Genomic DNA, 17,724 nt, shown 5'->3' with positions numbered 1-17,724 from the left:
GGGTTTTTTTAATTTAACAATTTCTGTTGAATATTAAAAAATATTCAACAGAATCCAGAATCAACTTTAACTTTCATAACCATTAAATATTGGCTAAGAAATTTTCTTAATGGTCAATTTTGCATAGAGCAAATGAAGCAGAACGACAGAACAAATACTCAGAACAAAATTATGCATCTATTGATTACTTTATTTGGTAATTTGTGTTCTCACGTAAGTATATCCTCGGTATATATCTGCGTCGTATTCGCACGCAAAAATCAGGACAAGATCAACCACAACTGAATTTCACATACTGTCGTATCTCTTATGCAAATTTCCCGTAATGTCGTGTCTCTCATCCGATCGCTGTACTGTCACAAAATCAGGAGCAGCGCAGATATAAAAAAAAAACCGCATTTCACAAATAGAGATCTATGACTTTGATGACATAGAAAACGCATTAACTTCATAGAAAATTACTTCAAAACTTTCAAGTCCTTTCTTAACATTATATTTACGAAATACGTATGCATGTACAAAGCATGAGACAACTGTATTGGGAAATACTTTTAATCGAAATTTTGTCATAAACTGTACTTCTTGAGATACAGGTGTACGCGATGCAATCGACGATGTGTCCAATAATTGGCATTTAAATAACGTACTATTGCTATTAGAATGATCCCGTTAGCTTGCTAGAGCTTGACTGGAAAGAGTGATGATATCGCGTATCTTCAAAATACTATACTATTATTCGTTGGGTTCGTTACAAAATAAATGTAATTGTTCAATTTATTGCGTGAAATCTGTCAAGTGACTTTTCAGCATTTAAAGTGAATGGAGTGAATGTGGCGTTGTGGCCATCGCCACATGAGCCGCATGGTTATGGGCTGCTCAGGGCTTGTTGCTCAAAATGCCAGAAAAAAATAAGAATGGAAAGTAAAAGATATAACTAATGGGATGAATATTGACCAGTGAAAAAAAATTTCCCCACCCACTTTTTAGATTCTTCGGCGTCCTGCGGAAATAAATTGGGTCAACAATTCAATGAAATTGAGACACGGATTAGACACTCCGCCGGCTACGCTCTAAATAAAAAGGCAGGTATCTTTATTTGTGACCGTACAGCACGAATGAGCCGTAAATGTCCTCAATTGTATTCTGAGTTACAGTGTAAAATGGGCATGAAGGTCGTATTCATAGGTACCTCAATTTGGTGCTACGTGTACCTCATTTAATGAGATACACGTAGCACCAAATTGAAATATCTATGAATATGACCTTCATGGCCAATCTAGACGGTAGCTCAGAATACAAAAGAGGACATTTACGGCTCATTCGTGCTGTACGGTCACATTTTACCACGGTCACCTACTCACCAAAACACCGCGGTGCATCGTTCTGCCCCTAACTGAAGTAAAAGCTATTCTGCGCGGTACCCCGACTGCTTGAGAAAATTCCTTTCAAACATTTAATTCAATTTTAACAGATAGATATGCGGCAAATACCGTTTGTCTGCATTAAAAAGAAATGTTAACCAACATAAATAATCGAATATACAAATGAGAATTAACTATGTATCTGAATCTTAAAATGATGAAAACGTTTTGTGTTTGCTGTGATGACCACGGCGTTTGAAAATCGCAATTCTTTAACTATAAATACCATTATGAATGATTCGTGCAGTTTTATATTTTTTCACTCGAGGACACGAATACGAACACACAGAAAAATATGGCGCCATGATGGAAGGTCTCGTGAGGTGCGAAAGACTTTCGTGACTTCAAAATATTTCATTTTAATATTTAAAGGGGTCTCCGGCAATCATAACATTATGCCTTATATGTTAGAAAAATAATTATTAAGCACGAATCACATTGTTTTATTTAAAACAAACTCATATTGACCATAAAAACAAATAAAAACAGTCGGCTCTCAACACGCGATATTCAAAATTCACGCGCTGAAATAGTCTAAGACCCATTCCATGTCAACTCCAGGGATGTGCACCGCAGCACCTCTTCAATTTTTTTCTTTTTCTGTGTGGTGGTACATATTGATGAGAAAGTAAAATCACGAAAATTTGAGCTTCATACTCCATTTCGTTTTCCCGTGGCATCAATTTGAAATTTAGGGGGTCAGCGTAAAAAATGTGTTGCAACGCGAAAGACGACGTTTGGAGGTCCATAAATGTATAAAGGGAACCCTTTACAACTTTGAAAAGTATGTATCCTGGGGTACTTATTTGTGTTGAATTCAAACCTGGCATCAGAAAACTTGTACCTCCTTTACTTAAAAAGATATAGGGCCCTCAAAATGCAACTTCGTCCATCCAGAACCAACTTTTGGGGGTCAAAACTCCCAAAGTAAAAATAATTTTATTGTCCATTTTTTTGCCAGTCAGAACCCTTTGGTAGGACATTACTCTTTACCAATATTGAGCCTATTAGAATACTTTTAGCTAGATGTGTTGAAACCCCATCTAAGACCCCCTGAAAACCAATGTCAGACATTTTACCGCACCATCAACTTCAGGTTTGTTGAAAATGACAACATTTCTGAGAGACATATTGGCTATGAAACACATTAGTTAGGTTTGCATTCCCCAAAACCCCAATTTCTACATTTTGACCCCCTGAAAACCAATGTCAGACATTTGATCCACATCAACTTCAGGTTTGTTTGAAAATCAAACATTTCTACAATATTGGCTACAATCTCGATGGGTTTTGTATTAGTTATATTTGCAGCTAAAAGTTCTAATAGGCACAAGTATTATAAGAAATAAAAAATGTCCTACCACAAGGGCTCTGACTAAGGCAAAAAAGATGGTGACAAAAAACAAAAATTATTTTTTACTTTTGAGTTCTGACCCCAAAGTTGGTCCTGGATGGACGAAGTTGCATTTTGAGGGCCCTATATCTTTGAAAGTAAAGGAGTTGCAAGTTTTCTGATGCCAGATTTGAATTCTACACAAACAAGTACCCCATGATACATACTTTTCAAACTTGTAAAGGGTTCCCTGGCTATCGAACTTTTGCCTACTTCTTCTGCCTACGTTTACTGTTTTTGTCCCCCTGCATACTGTCCAGTCTGCATTTTACTTGTTTCCCCACATCAAGTTGGTGTACCTTGCTTTTTTCTTTCCTGTTCCCTTTATACATTTATGGACCTCGAAACGTCGTCTTTTGCGTTGCGACACATTTTTTATGCTGACCCCCCCTAAATTTCAAATTGATGCCACGGGAAAACAAAATGGAGTATGAAGCTCAAATTTTCGGGATACTACTTTCTCATCAATAGCTACCACCACACAGAAAAAGAAAAAAATTGAAGAGGTGTTGCGGTGCACATCCCAGGAGTTGACATGGAATGGGTCCTAAGTGCAATGACGTACAGGTTGTTTGTGCTCAATTGTCGTAGGCCTTCATTGTATTACTGGGACGTCATTGCACTCGACAATTTCAGCGCCCGGTAATTTTGAATATCGCGTGTTGAGACACGGATGTTTTTATTCGTTTTATGGTCACTATGAGTTTGTTTTAAATAAAACCACGGGATTCGTGCTTGATAATTATTTTTCTTACATATAAGGCATAATGTTGTGATTGCCGGAGACTCCCTTTAATATACGACTTGTATTTCATATCTGGTACCTGTCACGTATACCCTTCTTATTATTGACAGCAAGTCCTAATTTAGACATATTTATTACAAAAGGTTATTCCCAAATCAAATTAGTAGACTTCGTTGACAAACAAATAATTTCTGGGATTTCGGTCTGATGGGATCATAGTAGTTGACCCGCTTCCGGTATCCTGTGACCTTGCTAGGGGAGATTTACGCTCTTCAACAGGTTAGAGTGACACGCTACACTAACAAGACCTTTATGTACTAAATTATATACAAGGGCCGAGTTAGAGTTTATAAGGGTGAATTATTCATAACCGACCGATAGCTTGCCTCACTTTGTAGATCGCAAACAACGGCATTCGTCAGGTTTGTGTTGCTAAATGAACAACCACGAACTCAGAGTGTATTTTTTGTTTGTTTTGTTTGTTTTATTTCTTCTTTTGCCTGGGTTACTCATTCAGTGGATGTTTTAAGGTATCCTCTAGTTCTTCCATGAGGCCCAGGGGATAGCTTCTATGAATACCTTACAGTGTAAATTACATCCCGGATTTATAGTATTAAAACGTGACTTATTATCAATCACTAGCTGCTATTCTGTCGGTCGGAGTGTTGTCATTTTTCAACCACTCTCCGACACGGGATTCGAAAGTTAGCAGCATTTCAAACAGTCTAAATCTTTTCAAATGTTCAACTGCTACGAATATTAAACTGTCCAGTTAGATATTCACTCAATTTTTGCTCACGAAAATGTTAACCCCTTGTGTAAAAACAGACAAGAATGAACTTAGTAAGAGTAAAAGCCCGGATGTTCGACCGAAAGAATAATTTGGCATGGAATTGGGACATATGAACAAAATTTGGCTCACACATACGCCGAAATTATTATTCATATTTGAAATCCGGTACAAAACCCATACGGCTATTATTTCCTATTTGTATTTATGAGTGTTTACCTAGCCCTAGCCTAGTCAAACTTTTACACTAACGTCGCCAGAAGAAGATTAAAGTGGCATCATTTATAAAAGAACTAACGAACATCACGTATTTATATCCGCTTTCACTCATGGACGACAAATACCTTTACCTGTTCAAAATGTATGCTCACTCAAGTCAAGAGAGGGTACTTAAGTAGACTTGTATCTAACACATAATTTGCTTGCCTTTTTCCAGCCTTTCAGTTCTATAATCATGTTTTACATATGCACCGTTTATACTAGTATTTTATATTATTTCCAAAATACGCTAACATTTATATTTAAATATGAAATAGCTACTATGTTCATATTGATAACCTGTATGGGCTGTTAACCCATATTCGTTTTTCAGGAAGGTCGCTAAGTGTTTACTCTAGCAAGCCAAACTTTTACACGAACTATTAGCCATAAACTATAGGCTAATCAATATCTTTAAACACTCAAAGAGGTTGTATACGAGTACCAGGCAAATACTAGTACGCATATTGTCAAGAGGATAAGCTAATGTAAGCTCAAAAATACATCCGTACTTCTTCGGTTGATTTATGATTTATAAATGAAAATTGGTCTTGTGTGCTGTTTGTTCAGATTTTCTGACTATAGTTTGTAGTCAAAATAGAAACTGTCAAAATATTATCGCTAATGCAGAAACTTCAGATCTGACTCGAGTACACTGAAATAACTTTTAATCAATCAACTTGCAAAGTAAACCACTAATAACTTCATAACTAATTTCAAAGTAACTTTTGATTCAGCCTTAATTACCAAATTTTAATCAAACTATATTATTATACGGGTATAATTTTGGTAAATGTATCGATAGATGAAAATGAACTATTGACACACCGATCTGGGTTACTCAATACAAGACACACGGAGTCAATATGGATCTCTGTTATTACTAGCCTGGGGCGACAAATTGATTACTTTCATTATCCTTTGCCATTATTTCTAATCACGTCTAACTTGATAATTATAACTAATAGAATAAACATAATATAATTACCTTTTCTTTGACTCTGTAATGGAAATACCATGCATGCCCTGACAAGTATACGATAGATTTAAAAAAATACTGCCTGCTCATTTGGCAAGTTTGTTTCTGTTGAAAGTCTAATTATGCCCAACTCTATAAATGTATAAAACTAAAACTTTGCTACATGTAATTGTATACTAGTATATGGGAGTATAAAGCAGAATGGTAAAAAAATAGGTATAAGGAATAAGAATAGCAAACAAAAAACCAAAAAACAGTAAACTAAATAACAAACAAGCTGTGATGTACCCTGAGTAATTTAATTTGATAATTCACTTTGTTTACATTTTCTGGAAGTGTTGTGTTGTGCAGTTTAATGCGATGTGCCTTCAAATAAATGTACTTATGAACCGGTTATTTTTGCGTGGCAAATAATGTGCTACTAATCTAGAAATAACCAAGGATATTTGGAATAGGCTACGGCTATTTGCACACCTTTTCTAAAACAGGATATACTCTACTGTCGACTTGCTGTCTGGTTTATGAATAAATACGACTGTCAATGTATTAAAGTAGATTAGAGTGGATAAATACCTGTTCGTGAAGAAAGTGAGCGAATGGTAAAAGCAGCACTATTCTGGAAGGGGTTTGCATATACTGCACGGTCTAAATATTAATTGAGGTGTGTGGGGAGAGAGTATAAAACAATTGTTTGAAACCTATTATATATAGGTTTCAAACAATTGTTTTCTGTTCTAGAATTATTCGAGATTATTCTTATAGCACTCTTTTGAAGCTTGTGTATTTTCATTACATATTTCTTAGAAGCATTTCATGATTTGTGAATTCGGTGTGTTTGTTGTGTATATTTGCGTTAAGAGGTGATTTTGGCCTTAGCTATTTCGTACTCCGTAACAAAATAAACAAAGAGTGTGATCATAGTCAGGAAATCAATGCTTTTTTAAAATGGAAATACGATTTGTGCTGCATATGAACATTTATAATTTAACAAAATAAATTGCGGGGGATTGGACAGCTTTGTTAATTTTTGCATGAATTTTATAATCACTTTTAAAGAATGCGGGGGTTTCGTTTATCAATTTATCTCAATCAAGTTAGCTCAATCTGTAATGAGCTGTGTAATAATTATGAGCTCTGGGGTAAGGTTAAGCAAGATTGGTTGAGTAAGAATTTTATGCCAAGCCGAAGGGGGAGGGGAGCATTTTTGGCAAGCCGTGAGGGCACACAAACGTTCTAAAAAGGCCTAGGAAAACAATACGAAAATGCTTGTTATATGCAAATTTTTATGATCGATGCGCTCGCAATACACCTTTTATGTTTCATTTTAAGGTGGAGGGAGGGCAACATGTTGACGCATTTCCTATGAAATTGGATATTGTTACTTGGATCATGCATATTGATACTTGCAATCTAATAATATGCTTACCTAGTACTATGAATAAAGGCAATCTGAAAAAAAAGATGTGACTATATAGCTTCTACCATAAACAAGTAAAAGCAACGTATGTCAGCACAATACGAACTTGATAAATACTATTTTTGAAGTACTTATTACTTATGATTCCCATTTCAATCCTTACTTAATAATAAAAAATAAAAAAATTTAGATATTTATATAGCGCTTTATGCCGTAAACAGCCTCAAAGCGCTTTAAATTTATTCCGTCGTTATTAGAATATGTCGGAACCACGTTTGCTGCTTACAAATGGCGCAGGGTTCATCAGTACAACGACTGTGACTACCCCTAACAGCTTCCCATTGCACCTGGGTGGGGTGAGGCAAGCGTGACAAAGCGCCGTGTCCAAGGGCGCAACACGGTGGCGGGACGGGGACTCGAACCCACGCACGTCAAGCAAGCTCTCAGATTATGAGTCCAAGGCCGTAACCACTGAGCCCCGTGCCCTCTGTTGATTAATACAGAGGGTTTACAATACCCCTAAACTAAAACAAAAGCATACTAAATTCATACATTCTTAACATGTCAAGTAAAAGTATGGTAACTATAACTATTCCACATTTCAGTGGCTTTATGTTCTTGCGTGTCATTTACAGGTTCTTAACTAAACGTGACGACATTTACCTATATGGAACTAGGTCGTAATCTACTGAAAGAAACCCGACTTTAATCAAAATGATATTACCATTCCTAGTACGTCAATTTTAGCGGGGTAAACATCCACACAACCCATTTAAATTAACTAAAAGTGTCAGTGGCAAAAGGTCGTCAAAACATAGCATCACCTGCAAACGGAGGTGTCATACCAAGTGGATCAATAAAACATCAAATGTACAATGCTTATCATTTCAATGACCAGACATCCACACAAATGTCTAACGAGTTTCTTGCGTTTGAAGCCCACCTTTAATATAGCAGTGCTATGGTGACAAAATAGGTCATGTCAATATGTACGTCATTATATTATTTTTAATTTTACATGACATTACTTTTAGTATCTAAATGTGCCAATTTGGAGCTGAAACATCCTAAACCTGTTCCACATGATTGTTTATAGTAATTACTCATTTTGAAACGAAATGTCTTTTGATCTATAATCTAATTGACAGAATTTAAGACATTTAACACAATTAAAACATTTTAAAACATATTGTAATGTTTAACTTGTGTTATATCTGGGGCATTTTCAGGTCTGATAGATATATGTTCGCGGATTTTACCCCATATTCTAGTTCCGTTTATCATTTGCTTTGGAAATTGGTCTACTTTTTAATCACGTCATTTGTATTGAATATTAGGTTAATAGATCATCAAAACTACCAATAATTTCCTACTTTAAATAGACTTCATGGTAGAACACTTAAGCCATGTCACTTCCAGTCAAAAAGTTATTAAACTTCAAAACCTTAGGTATTCACAAATAAACCACTTAGTATCTCGAGCTAATTGTATGACTAACTTTGGTGTTCAAATTCAGCACACAAAAAAACCTAACTTTAGCTGGGATAACACCAAGAGTAGGAGGTATGTCTTATGTGAAACAGTATATGTGATGCGATCAAGCAAAATCAGTCGGAACTCGGCAATAATAAATTTTCCTATAGGTTTGTAAAAAGTATTTATAAAGCTGGAGTTTGCAGAAAATCCCATTGAAATTGAACAACCAGTTCCAAAGATATGAGCAATTAAAGAGTTTCCAAAACAATAGGAAACAAAAGGAAAAATTTCCTTTGTTTGGCTATATCTCAAAATCAATATTTCCGAGTTCCGACTGATTTGGCTTGATCGCATCACATATATAATAATTATTATTTCACACAAAGCAACAAACCATGGTGAACATTACATTTGATAATCTAGATTGAGATAATATTACAACACCCAGATGTTTTGTGTACTTTTTCGCTTGTTTTAAACATGTGATCACCTATTTTGACCTTTGCTTACATTTGCTTACATTTGCCAAAATATATGATTTTGGTCAAATTTTTTAATTTTGTTTTTCTTAGCCAAAATAATGATAATTTAAAGTCGCAATAATGAGATGAATTGAAAGAAACCCCGCTTATCTGTTGAGCTATATGGGGGAATATTCGAATAAAACCGGGCATCCACGTTTTTATTACTCGAATTTTACTGGAATTAGAGCACTTTCACATGGTATTTTAGTCCAACATTTGGGTTTCAAAATCATGCAAAAAGTAGAAATCCGCGAGATTTCACATTACGGATTCACACCGATAGCATTACTAATGATTACATTTGTTTTTTTTGTTTTCTAGAGTGAATGTTGATGGTATAACATAGTAGTAGGACTTTTATTTATTGCTAAACAATCTGCATTTTAAAGAATATTATAATTTCTAGATTTCCCATTTAAAAACTTCGGAAATGTCGAAGATTTTTATCTTTCCGAGCTAATAACACAAAAACATTTCACACGTTGATTAAAACAGTTGCCTTCAGTTTAAAATCAATTAAGTGTTGACTACCTGTCACTTCAAGTGTTGATTATACTTGTTATATTTTAATACAATGCTTTCAAAACTTATTTGTAAGTTCAATATTCCTGAAGAAGACGCCTTATGTCCTAGAATTTATAATTCTATTCAAAATATTACAAACTTATATACATACAATTTCAAATATCGCCCCCTTTATGCATCTATGTGAGTGTATGTGAGTAAACTGAATAATACGTTGGTTGTACGCGTGAATTGCATTCTGGTCCTGCATCTCGAAACAACTTGACACTGTGTGCCGTATTCCCGCTCATGTCGCCTTATTACTATACGCCCAAATATCATTCTTGACAAGGTATCTCATGTTTTTTATTTAATTCGCCCCAAGGTATCTCATGTTTTTTATTCTAATTCGCCCCTGAAATGTTTCTTTTCAATTTGGCCGATGTACATATATATACATTTCACAGCTTTCTTTTATTTTATGATTTTTTTCTTGAAATAATTATTTTTTCTTTATTTTATCTTTAATTAATTCTTCAGTGGGTGCGGCCCTCTTATATTTTTTCATATTCCTCGTATCAAGCTTGACAAGATAACGTCACGAGTTTTATTTATTTTGCCTCTTATATATTTCCTTATTTTTGTTTTATGTGTATATCATTATAGCGCCCTCTATAAATTCTGATCTATTTTTCTGGGCGAACTGGTGAGTGAAACATCTCGAATTCGCCGATTTCATTCGACCTGGCCCAGAATTCCCGTTCGAATGGAATTTGGTAACCACGATTCGCATGTTTTGTCACGATTTCTTCTGAAATACATCGCTTTGGAGCGTTAAATTTCATGATGGTCATGAGAAAAATATGATCTATTATATGATACAAAAACGCATCAACAATGAGAAAAATCGTGGGGATGATGCTGTCGATAGGGTTACTAACCTATTAAAATAAACAATTATTGTTTACGCGTTTACATCTATTTGCACAGCGAGCTGCCAGTGATGTTCTTCTCAATTAATATATGGACAATATAAGTGTGCTCTTTCATTTAATGACATAAATTTTGAAAAATATTGTAAGGATCCCTTGAGGTTTTGACTTTTAGAACCTACATTTTGGTTAAAAATTGTACGGCATAGGTCGTTTTTAACAGATTTACCACATTTGCTTTGCTATAAACATTGAATTGCGTTATCCGTTGACCTAATGAGGAAAAAGTGTTTTTAGGGGGAAGTGTTAGCTTTCGTTCGATATAAAAAAACAATTCTGATTGTTTGAAGGGAACAAAAACAATCATAGAGGCCCATTTTCTAGCTAGAAGCTCACAAAGCTCTTATGATGCTATGCACTCAAACGTGTAGTGTAATCCAAAGACTGTGTAGAGACAATTCACTGCTTGCTTGGAAGCTCTTGGACGGAAATGTGTGCTCAGGTGTATCGAGGTGGAAACTGTGCATAGATGGTTTCGTTTTTGAATAGAAACCTTTCCATATGATGCAGTATTGTGTGATTACAATCGCGTCCGCACAATGACTCTTAGAATAAACAAGCATATATCGGCTCTGAAATTTCGGACGCACCAATATCGAAAACCTCGTTTTTTGCAACACTAGCTTCTATTTGGAGTGAAAATGAAATGGAATAGCGAGTGCCAGAAAGTTGAGAAATAATGTGGGTATAAAGATGACTAAAATAATTAACGTTCCATAATCAAGATATCGATAATATGACAAAATAGTTTCTCCGAAATGTTCCCCAAAAAACGAACTGCATTTGGTTCTGATAAATGGCGACATTATGCACAAGGTGTCGTAGTCGTACGTAATGGGGCTTGTTATGATAATTACTACTATCTGTGCACAATTAGGTCAATCGCATTCAAATGGGACCGCAGATTGTTCTTAAGAAAGCTCTTCCTGTGTCAAATTTCCAGCTAATCCTGTAAATGAGTGCGATGAATTTCAAGTACATTACTTACACGTGCTAGATTTAAACATGCAAATGGTTGGGTGGTAAAGCCTGCGGGTATAACCACTCAACGTAAAAGGGACCTGTATTTTGAAGAGATTTTAAGACTAAAAACGTCTTATAATCATAATCACTTGATGCAAAACATTCTAACATAATGCCATTTGTCACCTGAGTCTCCGAATGCACATGGTTAAATGTTTATTATCGAGCATATCAGAATGATTCTGTTGACCATTTCGCAGGATGTATTGCATATCCAGAGATGTCATGAGAAGACATTCACCGCGATATAAATATCATCTGATATTGAAATTCCATAAGAAACCTAGAAACAATTAAATGCGAGACATTTCATGTCCATAGAGTGCTCGGGAAAAGTTAGAGTGAGATGGGTTCTTTACTCGAGGGAGTGAAATAGTTTGTTTTTTTCTTCTTAACTTCGGGTCCCTCATTCCCCTCAAGGCAACAAAAATCACCTTTTAAAGGTTACTTTGTAACAAACTCGTAGGAAAATGAATTAGCACAAGGCTTTTATTGTCAAAGACATTAGTCTCTCGCTTGCATGTTTTTGTGCTTATGGTAATTTGAGGAACTACCACTTGCTGTTCAATCTTAATACTCGTATATTGGACATTTTGAAGGTGGAATATATGATAAAAGATTAATCATTGTACTTGATGCAAAATATTTAGAATGACTCTGAAAGAAAAATAAATTTATCTAGTTGATTACTTTTTTATTTGATCTAGACCATATATCTCATTAAGCATGTGATATAGAATTTTCAACTCAACTCAAATTTAAGGCATCTGACTCGATCTCAACAAAGAAATCTCAATGGCAACGTTTTCGCACTCATTTAGACGTGATCACCGACAAGTACACTGAACTGTAACAGCAAGGTGTTCGATTGTGCATAGATCCCTTCAAGGTGTAGAGTCTCTGTCAGTCGGATTCAAAAAGAAAATTTAGAAGGTTAATTGGGATATTTTTCTACTCTATACCACTTCATTTGTATTAAAAAACAGTTAAGAAGTGTGATGACAGTGTTTAAAACGCTTTTACGATTGTGAAATTAAAACAAACAAAAGAATGAACAAACCCGTTTCCCAGGTTTTCCAAATTAGGGCAGGTCAGATTAGGGGAGTCAAACTTTTTTTTTTTTTTTTTTTTTTGGGAACAAAACGCAGTATGTGAACTCGTGGTGTAAATTCCGTCCCTTTATAGTGCTGATTGGTTACAGTTGATTGGTTACAGCAGGATCGCGCGTTTTGTTGCCGTTTTTAACTAGTGCCGCCTAGCGTGTTGTTACGAAACTTCAACATACTGGTAGGCGTTTATTTTAAGGTCAATACAACTCGTGAAGTCCCGATGACTACTCAAATTTATATTTGAAAATACACTGATTTCAAAATATTTGCGATTGAAGTTGTTGACTTCCATTAAACTCGCTGGGTATAATCTATTGTGGGGTAACGACAAGGCAGAACAAATATGTTAATTAGACAATAATTTCATCACAAATGAAACGTCTTAATTGGCAACTGTCATAACTCTCAGAATGAAATAAAAACTTCATCAAAAGAGGTAATATTCGATTCTACATTTACAATATGTCATTAAATTTGGGGATGAACCATCCGATAATTATTTCCTTGTGTTATTACCTATATTGAGTGTTTAAATATAAATGTCTCACTTATGTTTTTACCTGAGAAAGAGATAATAGTTCATTGTACCGTCATGTGGTCATCAACTTTCCAGCCAATTGCCGCAGGAGAAGTAGACTGACCAGGATCGTATTTGTAATGGACACTCGTACATAAAGACAGAAAATATGTCCTGTGATAAATCGCACAATTTAAAGAGAGGGGCATTGCTAGGATATTTGCGATGCCCAGGGCTCGGAGAGGCATTGGCGCCCCTTTCTTGAAGGGGAAACAGCTGACCTGTTCCTATAATCAATCACTATTGCTAAACTCTAGTCCGTATACCTTCCTCGAGTCAGTAAAGTAAAATCAAATTTTGAGATTTTCTCAAAAACGCCCAGGGCAAAAAAATGCAGGAATCTGGAATCCTGTTATGCTAGTTGGATTCCTTGCATCATGTCCTTTCTGAAATGTATACTTTTATATACTTATATACATCAAAACATTTAGAGATACTGATACAATAAAAAACAATATCAAAACTCGAGGAATTTTTATTTTCGGTTATGAATCGACCGATTAATGTTCCGATTCAGGGTCAACAATTGCCCTGTGCATTTTTCTTGTTAGCCTGAAAAACATTGCATTTTGGACCAAAGTAGGGTAAAATTGCAAACTTTACGCACTTCGTGCATGTGGGCCCATTAAATACCAAAATGTCCCTTAATTTTGGACTACAATAGTCTGATATTGACATATTTTTGCGTGATATGCGAGTAATTAAACCGGTTTGGGGAATAGTAGTTTTTAAGTTTGTAATGGTAGCTTTTAAGTCTGTAATGTAGTTTTATATACTTTGTGTACTCCACTCATGTGTTTTTATAATGTTTTTATCCTTTGTATAACAGCGCTAAGAGGCTTTCTTGCATATGATACTAGCGCTTTATAAATGTCTTTATTATTATTATTATTATTAAAAGAGATCGTCCCCTTAAGGTTTATTGCTTCCACTGCCACTGGGTTTCATATATAAATATTTAAGTGTTGTACAAAACCAATGTGGAGAAATTAACCCATTAGTGTTTACATAACCTAGTTTTCACTAACCAGTCGCCGGAAGCAAATGCTTACAGCGACATATAGTGACCGAACTCACATTCACTCATAGTAGAGTCCCGTACACATTACTGGCAGCAATCTGATCTCAAGGAGCGTGCTTCTGCTCCATGAATCATTGAAGTCAGAGAGGGTACTCAATTCAAGTAGACTTGACAGTGTATCTTGCACATATTTCGCTTGCCTCCTCTCAGTCTTTCTGTTCTCTAACTATGGTAACATAACACATTTATGTTTATAACTGTTTGTTTATCAAAGTATGCATTATCATACTTGGGTTTGATTTTTTTTTCGAATTATACAACATTCTATACTTTATTGTGAAATAGCTAATATGCTGGCGTCTTGATATGCATTTGGTGTTCACATGTAATATTTTGGTTTTGAATTTATGTTTTGTCTATAACACCTACGCGAACTGTCAACTCAGTTTGTCAAGGAGGTCACTAATTGTTTATTCTAGCTAGTCAAACCTTAACACGAACTAGTCGCCAGAACAATTGCTTACAGTGAAATAGTATCTTCAAACACTGTAAGATGCTATATACAAAAAATAGGCAAAAACGGGTCTCGTCAAGAGGACAAGCAATTGTAAGTTCAAAAAATACGTACGCTTATTATCAATTGACAGATAGACGAAACAGACTAGTGTTTTAGCACATAATTTAATCCTTGCTTGCTAAGACACAAAGAAATTACCATTAAGACAGAAACTTCAAATCTGACTCAAGTATACTGAAATAAAATACGCAACGTGTGATACTATCATCGCACTCAATTTCAAATGGAACTTTCCAGGTAACATGTTTTTGGTTGTCCAAATATTTCTCCATGCACCGAGTTTCTCCAAGTTTAACATCCGTGTGACCTTTTGTGACCTCTTGCAGTCGCCAGGGGTCAAACTAGAATGTCTCCACATATTCAAATAAACTTTGGACTTTATATTTTATAGGTGGAAACGCTCATACTTTTATCATGAAATGAACAATTGAAACATTTTGGGAGCTTAGCACCCCTATTGACTACTTTTCTTTATCAACACTTGTCCTAATGAGGTAATACTGGGTGAGTCATTAAAAGTACAATAGAGCAAATAATCAATATGTACGTGAGAACCAGGTAGAACTTTCCCATTGTTTAAAGTTTCGATAAATGCCACGTTCAATAGTCGCCTTTTGTGCAAAAATTAAGTGATTCACAACTATCGTTTAATTTTTATGAGTCCTTTTACGACGTTACCTAATTTACTTTTTTGTCCACGAGGCACCGTGTATTTTGAATGAGAGCAAACAATGTACAATAAAGACACCAGATCTGAAGCTGGCTTTAACCAGGGATTAAATCAAGGTTAATTTTTGCGTTCTTTCAATTCCCCTTTTCGGTTCAAAGAACTTTCTGACATCATACCTCAGCTGACTCCAAATCCAGTTTTCTATTACCAATGTATCCAGCTTACTGGATATTTTGTAATTCACTCCACTTCAATTTGCACGTATTTCCTTTCGACATTTGAAAACTCCGACCACAAATTTGTATGTTTGTTTATAGAGAATAAACATTTTTTGAAGTAAATATAAAGGTAAAGGTAAATATGAAAATAACAACAGACAATGTTTCTTCTTCTACAAGAGCAATAACAGTTTGGGTGTTATGTTATGTTATGTTATGTGATGTTATGTTATGTTATGTTATGTTATGTTATGTTATGTTATGTTTTTTTATGTTATGTTATGTTATGTTATGTTATGTTATGTTATGTTGTTATGTTATGTTATGTTATGTTATGTTATGTTATTTACCCGCCCACACACACACCCAGTAGGACGATAGTTAATCATGATAACCACAAAGCCTTAACTCACAAAGGAATCCATTGTGAGTTAAGGTATTCTGGCACTCAACCCTCGATATATCCTGCGAGTAGGGTATACATAGCTTTGATAAGTGTATTAATTTGATGAGAATGAGCTATCGAAACACCAATCTGTGCTACAAAAATGAAATCTATGTTCAATGTTCAATGTAGATATCTAATATTACCAGCCTGGGGTAATACATTAATTACTTTTGCCATTGTGTTTAAACAATTACATATAACTTGATCTTTGTAATCAATAAAATGAAAATTATATAATTATCCCCCTCTTTGAGTTAAAATAATTTGCATGGCCTGACAAGAATTCGCAGGAGACAAAACACAATAGACGTCATAAGAATACTTCCCTATTTCTCATTTGCTCAGACACCAATATCAGGGAATTATAGAACTGTAGAAGAAGAGCAGAACTTTGCCTATAAATCATAACACTTTTGCATTAGAGTTGGATGGTGGTACATTGTACGCAATCACGGTGGATGGGTGGTGGTATGTTGCAAAATAAACATCTCGTCAACACATGGAGCATTGGGTTAGGGTTAGTGCTACAGGAGTTTAGGATTAGAGATAGAGTTGCTACCAGGAGCGCTATTAGTGACGATAGCTCCATTTTGCGTGGTATACTGTCAATTAGGTATAAGCCATAGGCATCTTTTTGTTTGTTTGTGTGTTTGTTTGTATATGATATGATTTGATTATACATTAACTTCTTGTCCACGTAGAGCACAGCCAGGACCATGAGGACAGGACTAACATAGTCCTTCAAGAATGACTATCGGCTTAGGTTAAAATCTATTAATAGCGAGGCGAGGTCGGCCTCGCTTCTCGGCCTTCGGCCTCGTTGTTCGGCTTCGCCGAGCCCCCCCCCCCCCATAGCCGAGGTCTTTCTCGAAGGACTAGACTAACACTCAGTGCGAAGGTTCCAATGTGTAAAAGCATTCATAACCACGATGAACGTTCGCACGGTCAAGTGTGAATGAAAGAGGTTCTTCACTCGATATTAGATGAAATTGCAGTTTAAACTAAAGTGGTTTGTTTACATAGTTTGAGGTGATCGCGACATCGGACATGTTCGTACGTGATTTGTTGCTCAAAGTCCACGTGATCTCAGTTCCGAGCAATTTTCGATGATTTCCGAACTATACAAAGCGGTCCTCAAGACGCATAAAGTAAAATACCCACACAACTCATCCAAACTGACTAAGAATGTCGGTAGCAAAAAGGTCATCAAAACATATTATCACCTGCAAAACGAGGTTGCAAATCACTGGATCAATATAATATAACGTCGGATGTACACTTTTTCATCCTTTCAGTCACCTGCGTGAGTTTGCCTAAACCGTTTATAGGGTTTTGTAGACACGATATCGCCTTGATGTGTCAATGTGTAGCTGCAACAGAAGCCTGTAGCACTTGATTATTTATAATAATATTACTTACTTACTAAACGATATGTCTTTTGATCTATGATCGAATTAGGTTTTTATACTTAACTTTTGTAATAACTGGGGCAGTTTCAACTGTAATCGTTATCCGTACTGAAGGCATAGTTAAAGTATCACCAAAACTATACTCATAAAGTTTATGACAATTAGCTCAATTG

This window comes from Amphiura filiformis, chromosome 8, assembly GCF_039555335.1.
Source record: "Amphiura filiformis chromosome 8, Afil_fr2py, whole genome shotgun sequence".
In the NCBI taxonomy this organism is placed as follows: Eukaryota; Metazoa; Echinodermata; class Ophiuroidea; order Amphilepidida; family Amphiuridae; genus Amphiura; species Amphiura filiformis.
This window is presented reverse-complemented; position numbering follows the sequence as displayed.